At 44.9% G+C, this 11,836-nt stretch overlaps 1 non-coding gene across 1 annotated transcript; it reads right to left on the reverse strand.

Annotated features, from left to right (window-relative positions):
* Nucleotides 1–3,986: 3,986 nt before the first annotated feature.
* Nucleotides 3,987–4,095, reverse strand: LOC120705292. Its single transcript, XR_005687880.1, has one exon. It is a non-coding gene; the product is annotated as a small nucleolar RNA R71 (small nucleolar RNA).
* Between the last annotated feature and the right edge of the window lie 7,741 nt (nucleotides 4,096–11,836).

Genomic DNA, 11,836 nt, shown 5'->3' on the forward strand with positions numbered 1-11,836 from the left:
CAGGTGGGGCCGAGCGGTCGGGAGGGGCGCTGCGCGGTTGCTGGGCTCGGGCGCGTAACTGTCTTCGATCTTCCCTACTATAGATACGGTTTTGTGGAGCTCAAGGTAGGGTAAGAATAGGGCATACTTGCATTCTGTATATTGTAAAGTCAAAGAACGGATCCACGGAGAAACAAGTCATGCAATCTCGATCAAAAGGTGCAAGTGTGTGGATGGATGGATGAGTGGTGGTATGATTTACTCCTTAAAGCATTGATTCCCTCTCTCTTTTGGCATCCCTTGATATTTATTATTATTATTATTATTATTATTATTATTATTATTATTATTATTATTATTATTATTATTATTATTATTATTTTCAGACATGGCTACCCCCTTCTTCTTTTTTTGGGTCATGCTTCATCGGCATGCCATCTTTTCTCTTTTTTGGGCAACCATAATCTAATACTATATTTTATTTCAGGGATGTTCTAAGAGAGAGAGTTTGCCAAGACACGGAGTATTTATTGGTGGATGATAGTGAAGCTAATTCCCAGTATAGGAATGTAGCAAATGGATGAAGATGTGTATTTGCTCATGATCAAGAAAGCATGAAAAGGTCACAAAATTTAACAAAACTCAGTAGAATGACAAACATCATATGTATAAGGTTTTCTCATGGTGTAAAACATATGGCTCTGGTAGGACTTGCTTATCACTGAGGAACTTGCCTTTTTGAACTCTAGATTTCAAGCATCACTAGAACAAGCTTGCACTACTTTATTTGCCATATCTATACTCACAACAACTTAGACTTGGATCAAGCATATGCAACCCACAGAACTTCAGGTTCAAGGCAAAGCGTTTACATAGCCAACATACTTAAACTTAAGAGAACTCTTTAGCTAAAAACTAGATACAACAGACAAGGTAGAACAAAGCAAAACTCATCCTTTCAACTTTATTCTTACCGCCCATGATAAAAGGGAAATAAAGCAGTAAATATTTATTTTGTTTTGAAAATTTTTATCAAATTTATTCAAAAGCAGATAAATGGATACAGTTGACTTAGGGGAGGGAACCACCCCAAGCTAGCTCTTGGTTTAGGGTCTGAAAAGCAGGACCTTTCTCCATACCTGATCAGGTTGAGGTCATTTTGTCCGTACCTGGAGAAGTAGTAGCGGGTGATGACGTCTTCTTCTACTTGCGCCACACCTTCTTGGTCTTCTTTGGTGACGTAGATGGCGCAGGAGTAGGATCCTCTGGTGTTGGGTAGACGATCTCCAGATCCTCCCATACGGTGTTGGTGATGAAATCATGGATCTTTTGGTCGTCTTCTACAGGCTCAGTTGGGGGATCATGAATCTCCCAATCTTCCCAGGCAGGCTCGGAAGGAGAGTGATGAATATCCCAATTCTCCCAACCGGGCTCAGCCCATAACCCTTGCTTTTCATTATCCTCATGAATCAGAAACAATTCTCTTTTATTCTGAAACTTGAATTTCATGGTCTTTCCCATGATGCGTAGGCTGACTTTCCCAGCTCCGACATCAATTCTGGCATTTGCATCTCTCAAGAATGGTCGCCCGAGTATGAGCGGAATCCCAAGACCCCCTCTCCATATCGAGGATCACAAAGTCCGCGAGTATGAAGGTGTTCCTGACTTTCACCAGGAGGTTATCCACGACTCCCTCGGGATACCTCACAGTAGAGTCTGCCAGCTGTATGTTGATGGTCGTTAAATGCCAAATCCGACCGTCAACTAGACTCATTATAAAGGAAAACTATACGCCTTACTCACATATTTGTATCACTAACCTTGCACCACAGTTGTTTTCGAGTTTGTATGATTTTAGATGAGCAGGAGCAGAATAAGATGAAAACACGCAGCAGATGCCACATAACTACACAGAAGATCGCATTCGGCGTCACACCCTTACAAAGAGGGCCCACTTGATAGAGGAAATGGGGGCTCCACGCAAGATGCACCAAAGGATAAGGATAAGGATCCTCGTAAAAGCCAGCCAGCAAAGGATAGGGTCAAACGGTTGACAGGTGGGGTCGGCCGACCCCTAGGGTCGGACGAACTTGGCCTGCAACATGTCCAGGTGCATCTCGGGGAGGAGTCACGGCCAAGGCACCTGATCACCTTCCATATGTGCATTTGGTGGGAACCGACCTCTAGAGCTATAAATAGGGCCTCTCACCTCCCCTCTCAACACACACACACACACACACACTCTCTCTCTCTCATTCCACTCTCTCTCCAAGGAGGCTCTCTCTCTTGCTCTCTTAGCTAGGTAGTGGAGCTAGGCTAGTTTTCCTTAGCGAAGCAAGTCATCCTCGGAGTCGTTGAGCAATCCTCGGCTCCCGGTATGGCTTTGTATCCGATTTGTCAGACTTCTATTCAAAATATAGAGATATGCCATGGTTGCTTTGCTATCTTGATAGTTTATCAATCCATGCTTAGTTCATTCATGAGTTGTGCTAAGGTCTTGGTTAGGCCAGATAATCCAGGTACGGATAGGGGTTCGTTGTGCTTTCGGGCTTGCTCTAGCGTTTTACTTGTCCATCCGAATGGTGGGAGACCCGGGGACGCTAGGGTAGTGACCTCATGCATGAGCGTGGTGCTCGGGTATGCGAGATCCTTTGGATATGACCGTGCTCCACGGTGGGACTGGGGTAGACGATAGGTGGTGACAGCCCTGTCCGTCCGGCGTAACAACTGTGTTGCGTTTAGCGTATTCCCCGACGTTCGGGTTCGTTGTAGGAGTTTATGCATATAGGTAATTCTCCCCGCTATCCCATTTTGCTAGCACCTGTAGTCCTAACCTTGTGCTAACATGACCCCAACTTTGGATAGAAGCAATAGGACACCTAACCTAGACTAAGCTCCAGCTGACTTAACGTAGATAGATTAGTTCTTTCTTTTAGTTGTTTCGCTCATTTATTCCTTCCTCCTGGAGTGTGGTTGTGTGCTGTGTCGCATTTACCCTTGCTTATTTCTTTATCTTGACTTACCCCTGTTAGAGTTTTGCCTATTGTTTGAGGCACAATGTCATGGTTAATGTTGAGTACAATACCTTTGCCACTGTCATCCTTTGGGAACAAATAAATAACGATACCCTTACTCTCTGGGTGAAATGCTACAACAGTATATCCGTGCGCTTGCGGATCCATCTATAATCGTATAGAGTATACCACGAGAGTGGCACCTCTTGGGTGCAGTTGCTAGGATGGGTTGGTGCCCTCATTTCTAGTGATTGCACTAAGGACCGCCAACAGTCATTTCTGAGGCTGTTGCCAAGGTCTTCGCAAACCCAGTAGCGACTTAAGAAATGCCAACAAGCATTTCTGGCGCCATTGCCGGGGATGGCATGTGAACAAAGATATTGTGCTGATATTAATCTAGGCTTTGAACTCAAGATATAGTCACTGCTCTTTCAGGCTAATATCACTTTATGTCTTCCTTTATTTTTGATATGAAAAGAAGACAGGGGTAGTGTATGACCAGTTTCTCCCTGCCGGAAAACTACATAGATAAAACAGAGAAGCTCGTGAGAAGGGCACGACCTAGCATCGTTCCTCCTCTCGCTATTCTCCCGTCACAGGAACCAAGTTCAGAAGCACCACTCGGTCTTGAGGCTATGGCTGAGAAGACTCTCCGCGAGTTCTCCGTCCCCTCCACCGCCAATGTGGCTACTGGACCCAACATCAACGTTGGGGACATGAATTTCGAACTCAAGTCCAGCCTCATCAATATGGTGCAGGCTAGCCCCTTCTGTGGCAAGCCAAACAAGGACGCCAATGCACATCTGCAAAATTTTCTGGAGCTTTGCGACACCGTAGTGATACGGGGTGTCGCCGCCGATGTTATCAAGCTTCATCTGTTTCCCTTTTAGCTGGGGAAGGCGAAATAGTGATTTGACAAGGAAAAAGATATCGACACCTGGGCCAAATGCTCCAAGGCGTTCCTCGCAAAGTTCTTCCTGCTGGGCAAAACAAATGCCCTGCGCGGGAAGATATCAAGTTTCCAGTAGACGGGGATGGAATCCATCCCAGAAGCATGGGAAAGGCTGCAGGAATACATCATGGCCTATCCCCACCATGGCATGGACGAGTGGCTCATCCTACAAAGCTTCTACAACGGTCTCACGACGACATCTAGAACCAATATTGATGTTGCTGCTGGAGGAGCCTTTCTTGACCTGACCATCGCTAACGCCAAAGCATTGGTCGAGAAAATGGTCTCCAATCAGGGGTGGAGTGATGAACGACTCCAACCCCGCACGAAGGGCACGCATACCGTCAAGGAGACGGATATGATTGTTGCCAAACTGGACCTCCTACTGAAGCATCTCGGCGAAAGGGCCGAATTCAAGAAGCATAGAGAAAACTATGCCCATGCCATGGATTCGCACTTCACGTGCGAAGTCTGTGGCAAAGAAGGACATTCGGGGAACGACTGCCCCGAAACCCGTGAAGACTGCGCCTACCTCAACAACAACAACAACAACAGGTATCGTCCACAACAAGGAGGCTAGGGGTGGAACCAGCCACGTCCACCATTCCAGGGAGGTAACGATTACAATCCTTCTTTCAATTCAAATTTCAATTCGAACCAACCTCCCTTAAGAGAACTTGTGCTTGGTCAAGCTAAAATTAATGAACATATAAATAAAAAGCTTTTGGCCAATGATAAAACCCTGGAAAGTTTGAATGTAAAGCTTGAAACTTTGTCTTCCACGCTTAAAAGCCAATTAAGTTTCAATAAAATGATCGAAACCCAACTTGCTCAAATTACTGCTTCGTTACCCGCTGTCGAAAACGGGAAGATCCTGGGGCAACCCGGGACTACCGTTGAAAATGTCAGCATGGTGTCTACCAGATGGGGTAACTCGTCCCGGAGGCCACCACGCACTAATCATGCAGGTAGGTACAATCCCCCAAGGAACGACTCTTGGGATGGCATGGTGGCAGCACTGTAAGAAGATCCAGGGGTCCCCATGATCAGCTGCTCGATCTACGTCAAACACTTCGAGCAATGTCTCTGCGATCTAGGGGCGAGCGTCAACATTATGCCCAATGTAATTTATGAAGAACTCCATTACCCTGCTCTTTCCCCAACAACAATGCTCGTACAGCTTGCAGATTCATCCATTCGATAACCCAAGGGGATAGTCGAAAACATCTTCATACGAGTACGAGATTCCTTCATCCTCGCCAATTTTGTGGTAATGGATATGGAGGGCGACCTCGGAGTCAACCTCGTACTTGGGCGACCTTTTCTAAGGTCCGCCAAGGCAAGGATCGATGTCAGAAGAGGAGAAATCTGCTTCTGAGTCGGCAAGGAGGACATGTTTTTCAGGTTTAAGCACAAGGAAGAGTAGCGCTTCATGATACAACATGACAGCGAAGGGCAAGCACTCTAGGGTGCAACATTACCCCAGCCAGAACACCGACCCACCACACCTAAAAGGAAGAAGAAAGCAAAGAAGGTGTGGCGAAAGGTCGAGAGTTCGGCTTCGTCCAGTTCTCCAGGACGAGCTGACCAATGGTAAGTGTGACGGAGAAAATTCGTGCACGCCGGACTTTAAACGACGCGCCCTTGCCAAAGGTAAATTGGTATTTATCTCATATTTGTTTCACTTTGCCTTTTTCAATTTCTTTCACCACTTTTGTTTTGTTTTTCCACTGCGTGTTTAAAATTCTCAAAATTGTTTTCTGCATGCTGGAATTTTTCTAGCACTTTCCCTTTTTACAAAAACACCAAAAATATTTTCTGAGTTTCTAAATCCTTTGGAAAATAATTTGAACATCTTTTCGAGCAAACTTTTGGCCATGCACCATATTTTCAAACTTTATAACCGTTGAGGGAGCACCTGGCCAAAGGGGGCACCAAGGGGCCCACCCTGGGGCCGGCCGACCCCACAGGTCGGTCGACCCAGGGCCAACGGCTCTTGGGCCCCACCTTCTCCAACGGCTACCTGACCGTTGTGGCTTGCCTCTCCTCGGGTGCACACGCCAAGTTTCCTTTAAATACAGGCCGAGAGAGGGGTGTTGAGCTCTCTCATGCTCACACACTCAGTCACACTCCCTCTCACATTCCTGCTCGAGTTTTCATTGGGTTTTGGCTCAAGTTTGATTGCAAGAAAAATCTCTCTCTCATTTCTTTCCTGCAAGATTGTCCACACACTTGGAGGAACAACTTTCGGGTAAGAGTTTCATTTACATTTCACTAACGTAACCCGAAGCGAGTTGTTCTCATTCGTTCTTGTTGCAAGCATGAAGGGTGCAGGACGAGGATGACGAGGTTAGGCTCATCCCGTTCACAGGGTGAGTCAAGCTCTTATCATTCCTCTGAACCTACACCAACACCGACCACGATGGACTATGAGCAAGACGTACAAAAAGAAAATTTGAGGAGCAAGCTGTAGAACCACAAGCCGAGGACATGGAAATAGATGAAGATGATGCACCGTACCTTGACTTGTGAGACGACCGTGTGCGTCAAGCCTACGCCATGATCAAGCATCGAAGCTTTGGTCACACCAGAGCCTTCGATCCGGAGCTTCTCGAAAAAATAGGGTTACAAGAAGCAGGGCCAGAAGGGAAGAATTTATGCAGCCACAACCTCAGCCTCAACCATAGCAATACGAGGCTGGAGGTTCATCATGGCAGAGCACCAGCTCCACTGAGTGGGCACGGCAGGCCCCAGGGTGCCGGTCCACCAGCTCCAGTTCCAGTGGACCCCCGATCTCAGCCAGACGTTCAGCTTCGTCCAGAGGTTTCGCCACTCTGACTCGGCAGATGGGCGAGCTGAACATGTGCACCAACAACATCGATGAGTCGCTGGGCCAGCATATTGAGTCAACTCAAAACTGGCAGCGACACATGGGCGAGAGGATCCACAACATGGAGCAGCAACAGCAGCAGATCCATGAGGAGTGGAGGGTTTACTACCATTGGGCTGGGTTTAACCCCGACCAATAGTAGTGAGCCTAAAGCTAGCTTGGGGGAGGACCCCCACAAGAGGTAACTTGTATCAAACTTTATCTTTACCACTTTCAAAACCTTGCATGAAACCAAACAAAAATTTACAAACTTATGAAAATCCATAAAACTTTGCATAACTAAAATCAAATAAAAATTGGCAAAACTTAGAGAAAACCCCAAAAAATATTTACTTGCTTTCCAGTATATGTAGTAAGCATGTGTAGTTTTTCCTTGTTGAGATGATGAATAGTTGCTCTGTTAATTCCTTTCATATGCCTAGTTACAACCTTGTGCTCTGCCTAAGTTTTGAGTTTGGTGGCTTGTTGTTCAAACCTTAAACTTGAAACTTGTAAGTAGCGAAAAGCAGAATTCGAATCTAGGTTGTTGTGGATTATGATATGGCGGAAAAGAGTTAATATGAACTTCTCCTACGTGATGCTTGATATCCGGAGTATTTCTTTTTAAAAATACAAAAATAAAATAAAGTTCCTCGGTGATATGAAATTCCCAGTCAGAGCCATATGAGTTACAAGTTTGAAAAGCCTTTCCACATATGCAACTTGTTTTCTCATTGAGCTTTGTCAAATTGTTGTGACCCTTTGATAGAATTATTTCATACGCCCATGATCAAGATCACGTACACATTCATTCACATGCTATACTTCTACACTAGAAGATAGCAAGTACATCCATCCATCCATCCACAAATAAAACTCCATACCATGACTATCTCTCTCCAAGTTACCATCAAAATATATGGGCTATACAAAAAGAAATAAAAGATGCATACCCAAAGAAGGTATGCCACATGCCCCTAAGGCATGTCAAAAAAAAGAAGGGAAAAGATGCATACCCAAAGAAGGTATGCCACATGCCCCCAAGGCATGTCAAAAAAAAGAGAGAAAAAGAAAATATAGCCCATACCAAAAATATACAAGGGAGAGAGAAATCATATAAAAGGAGTTCCTCCACCATCCACCAAAAATATCCACACACTTGCACATCTTGATCAAGGTTTATGACTTGTTTCTCCTTTGGATCCGGTCTTTGACTCAGCAAAATATGAGAAGCATGTATGCCTTCATATCCTCCATACCTACAGCTCCACCAAAAAGAAACCATTAGAAGTAGGATGGAAAAGAAGGGCGCATAAGAAGGCCTTAGTGAGGAATAAAACACATTTGAGCGATCCGAGATATCACCCGAGATACTTACAAAAATTCTTTTAAAAAATTTTATAAAACCTCCGGATTGACGATTGAACAAAGGAGTGGATAAATGGTACTCTACAAGCTGTTCTGACCCTCAACCGCCAAAGATGAGGATAATGCTATAAGCCCCACAGGAGTAAGGTAAAAGGTGCGAACAAGGCCAACTTATTTAGAATAAAGGTAAGAACACTCGGTTGGGCCTTATGCATAAGTCAGGAATGCGATATTGTAGCAACTCCTGATCAACAACCTAAGTCTAAAACTTTGCTCGGGACGAGCAAAGGGCTAGCTTGGGGGAATTGTTGACGGTCCTGAAATGCCAAATCCGACCGTCAACTAGACTCATTATAAAGGAAAACTATACGCCTTACTCACATATTTGTATCACTAACCTTACTCTATAGTTGTTTTCGAGTTTGTATGATTTCAGATGAGCAAGAGCAGAATAAGACGAAAACACGCAGCAGATGCCACACAACTACGCAGAAGATCACATTCGGCGTCACACCCGTACACAGAGGGCCCACTTGACAGAGGAAACAGGGGCTCCACGCAACATGCACCAGAGGATAAGGATAAGGATCCTCGTATCAGCCAGCCAACAAAGGATAGGATCAAATAGCTGACAGTTGGGGTCTGCCGACCCCTAGGGTCAGCCGAACCTGGTCTGCAACACGTCCAGGTGCATCTCGGGGAGGAGTCACGGCCAAGGTGTAACACCCGGTTTACAAAAGGACATAAACCGAGCAATCATATACGTGCCAGGATCAAGTCAAACGTATATACAACAGAATGAATAGTATATCACAGCACATATCACGTAAAAAGATATAATAAAGCGAGTATGAATGTTATTTATTATATAAATGACAAATGTCTGATACAGAGTATGCAGAAGCGTAAAACAAGTACGAAACTCGGAAGCTGGGCGCCACAGGGACATCGACTGGGAGACGACCGCCTAGAAGTCCTCGTACTCCTGGTAGCTCTGGGTGAACTCCTCCGCATCGCCAGGAACTGAGCAGCAGTAGAGTATCCCCAAAAAGAACAAGAGGAAAAGAGTAGAGGAGGCAAGTGTGAGTACACAACATGTACTCAACAAGTATAACACAAACTATGAGGCTCTAAGGTTGGCTGACTCAACTGCATTAGCTTTTAATCTTGGCAAAATTTTATTAAGGCTAATTACTACAGGTGGATGAATTACCATAAACCCAGTTACATAGAAATTAATCAAAATTAATTATGAACTACTGAGAACCAAACCAAACCAAACCACCCGGGGAACCCCCCTAATCAAAGGAAGATAACCCCACTAATCAAAAGGAGGATCTGGGCCACTCATAACCGTGAGCACGGCTAGTATACCAGTTTTACAATCTGCAGAGGTTGCACATCTTTACCCAGAAGTCGTGAGCTACGCTAGTTGTTCACCACACTTCCTTAGGTGAGATGGCTAGCAAGCACACTACGGGGCCTTTACAAAGAATCTTGTTGGTAAGGCGTAACCGCGAAGAGTTGGATCAACAACGATGGGGCCCACCACATGGGGGTACAAGCACGCAGCACAGACCAGGCCGGAGGAGTAGGGACCATTCAAGCTTACCACCCTTGCCCTGCAGGTAAGTTACTCCAAACCAAAAAGGCCTAATTAGTAAGCCAAGATCGTCCCATTCCAGTCTTGTGGTAACGCTGTTGTCCCAAGTTGTCGCTATATGAACCGGTCCTTAGGGAGAGTGGCCAACCAAGCACTAAGCACCGTGCTGGCCCCCTAAACCATGTTTCTAGAAAAAACCAATTTTAACGAGACGTGAGCCACTCAAGCACAGACACAACGGGCCACTCTCAGAATTAAGTTGCATATACCATTAATCAGATTAATTAAAAAGGACGAAGTGTGTTATAGCGCGGCACCTAGCACAACTAACCAAAATGCAACCCAAGGTACATATATAAGGTAATAAAGTGGCTAGGAAGATCCTTATAGGCATACAGTATTAAAATGCAGTATGAAATTATATTTAAAAGTGATAGGAATGTTCATGTTATACTTGCCTTCCTCGAAGTGCTCCTGTGGCTCGAAGTGTCCTGCGAAGGGTGGTTACTAGTACTCCTCCGACTGCTCAACGTCTACTCACAATCGCAATGCCAAAACAAAGTCCAGCACATACACATACCTTCAAACAAAAGCAAAAGCAAAGAAACAGTACAACAATACATAAAAATAGCAAACAAAACTGGTCTAGAACTATTCTACGCGTTACAACGATTGCGTGGGCATAAAGAACACCTAAAACGGAGCTAGAACGCGAAAACTAAGGTTAAAACTAGGTCTAGGGGCTTTTCTGCAAGAAAACAGAAGTTCCAGGGGGTTCTGTGCAAAAACCAGGGACTTAAACATGATTAAACCTTAGATATGAGGACTAATGCGCTAAAAACTCAGGGCTGTACCGCGGATCTAAAAACCAGGAATCTCAGGGGGTTCGGTGCAAGAAATTGGGCTGATCTGGAATTATTTTTGAACTGGACAGGACCGCGGGTTGATTTCAAAGAAAGGCAGGGACTCTTTAGCAAAATAGCCAGGCCGAACCGTTATTCTCAGACCTGATACGTTGGATCATGATCTAGCGGCTGAGGACGTAACGGTTCCCGATCTAATCTTGTAACACCCGGTTTATAAAAGAACATAAACCGAGCAATCATATACGTGCCAGGATCAAGTCACACGTATATACAACAGAATGAATAGTATATCATAGCACATATCACGTAAAAAGACATAATAAAGCGAATACGAATGTTATTTATTACAATAATGACAAAAATGTCTGATACAGCGGAAGCGAAGTACAAAATTACGATAAAACTCTCCGAAGCTGAAGCAGGGCGCCACAGGGACGTCGACTGGGAGACGAAGCACCTAGAAGTCCTCGTAGTCCTGGTAGCGCTGGACGAACTCCCTCGTATCGGCAGGAACTGAGCAGCAGTAGCGTAACCAAGAGGAAAAAGTAGAGAAGAGGCAAGAGTGAGTACACAAATTGTACTCAACAAGTATAACACAAACTATGAGGCTCTAGGCTGGCTGACTCAACTGCATTAGCTTTTAAGTGTTGGCAAAATTTTATTAAAGCTATTTACTACGAGTTGATGAATTACCATTAACCCAGTTACATAGTAATTAATCAGATTTAATCATACTACTACTGAGAACCAAACCACGACCAAGCCACCAAAGAAAACCCCGAGAAGCACCTCCCTCGTCGGAAGGAGATAACTTCACTAATCAAAAGGAGGATCTGGGCCGCTCATAACCGTGAGCACGGCTAGTATACCAGTTTTACACTCTGCAGAGGTTGCACATCTTTACCCACAAGTCGTGAGCTACGCCAGTTGTTCATCACACTTCCTTAGGTGAGATGGCCAGCGACTCACTACGAGGCCTTTAAAAAGAATCTCGTTGGTAAGGCGTAACCGCGAGAGTTAGGTCGGCGACGATGGGGCCCACCTCCGGGTACTGGTATTGGGGCTCCTCAGATGGATCAACGTCTACTCACGAACACATGGCCAAAACAATGCACAATAATAAGCATACAAGCAAACATTAACAAAAACTAAGAAACAGTACATCAATACATAAAAACAGCACAC

The sequence above is a fragment of the Panicum virgatum genome, chromosome 4K (assembly GCF_016808335.1).
Source record: "Panicum virgatum strain AP13 chromosome 4K, P.virgatum_v5, whole genome shotgun sequence".
Classification (NCBI taxonomy): domain Eukaryota; kingdom Viridiplantae; phylum Streptophyta; class Magnoliopsida; order Poales; family Poaceae; genus Panicum; species Panicum virgatum.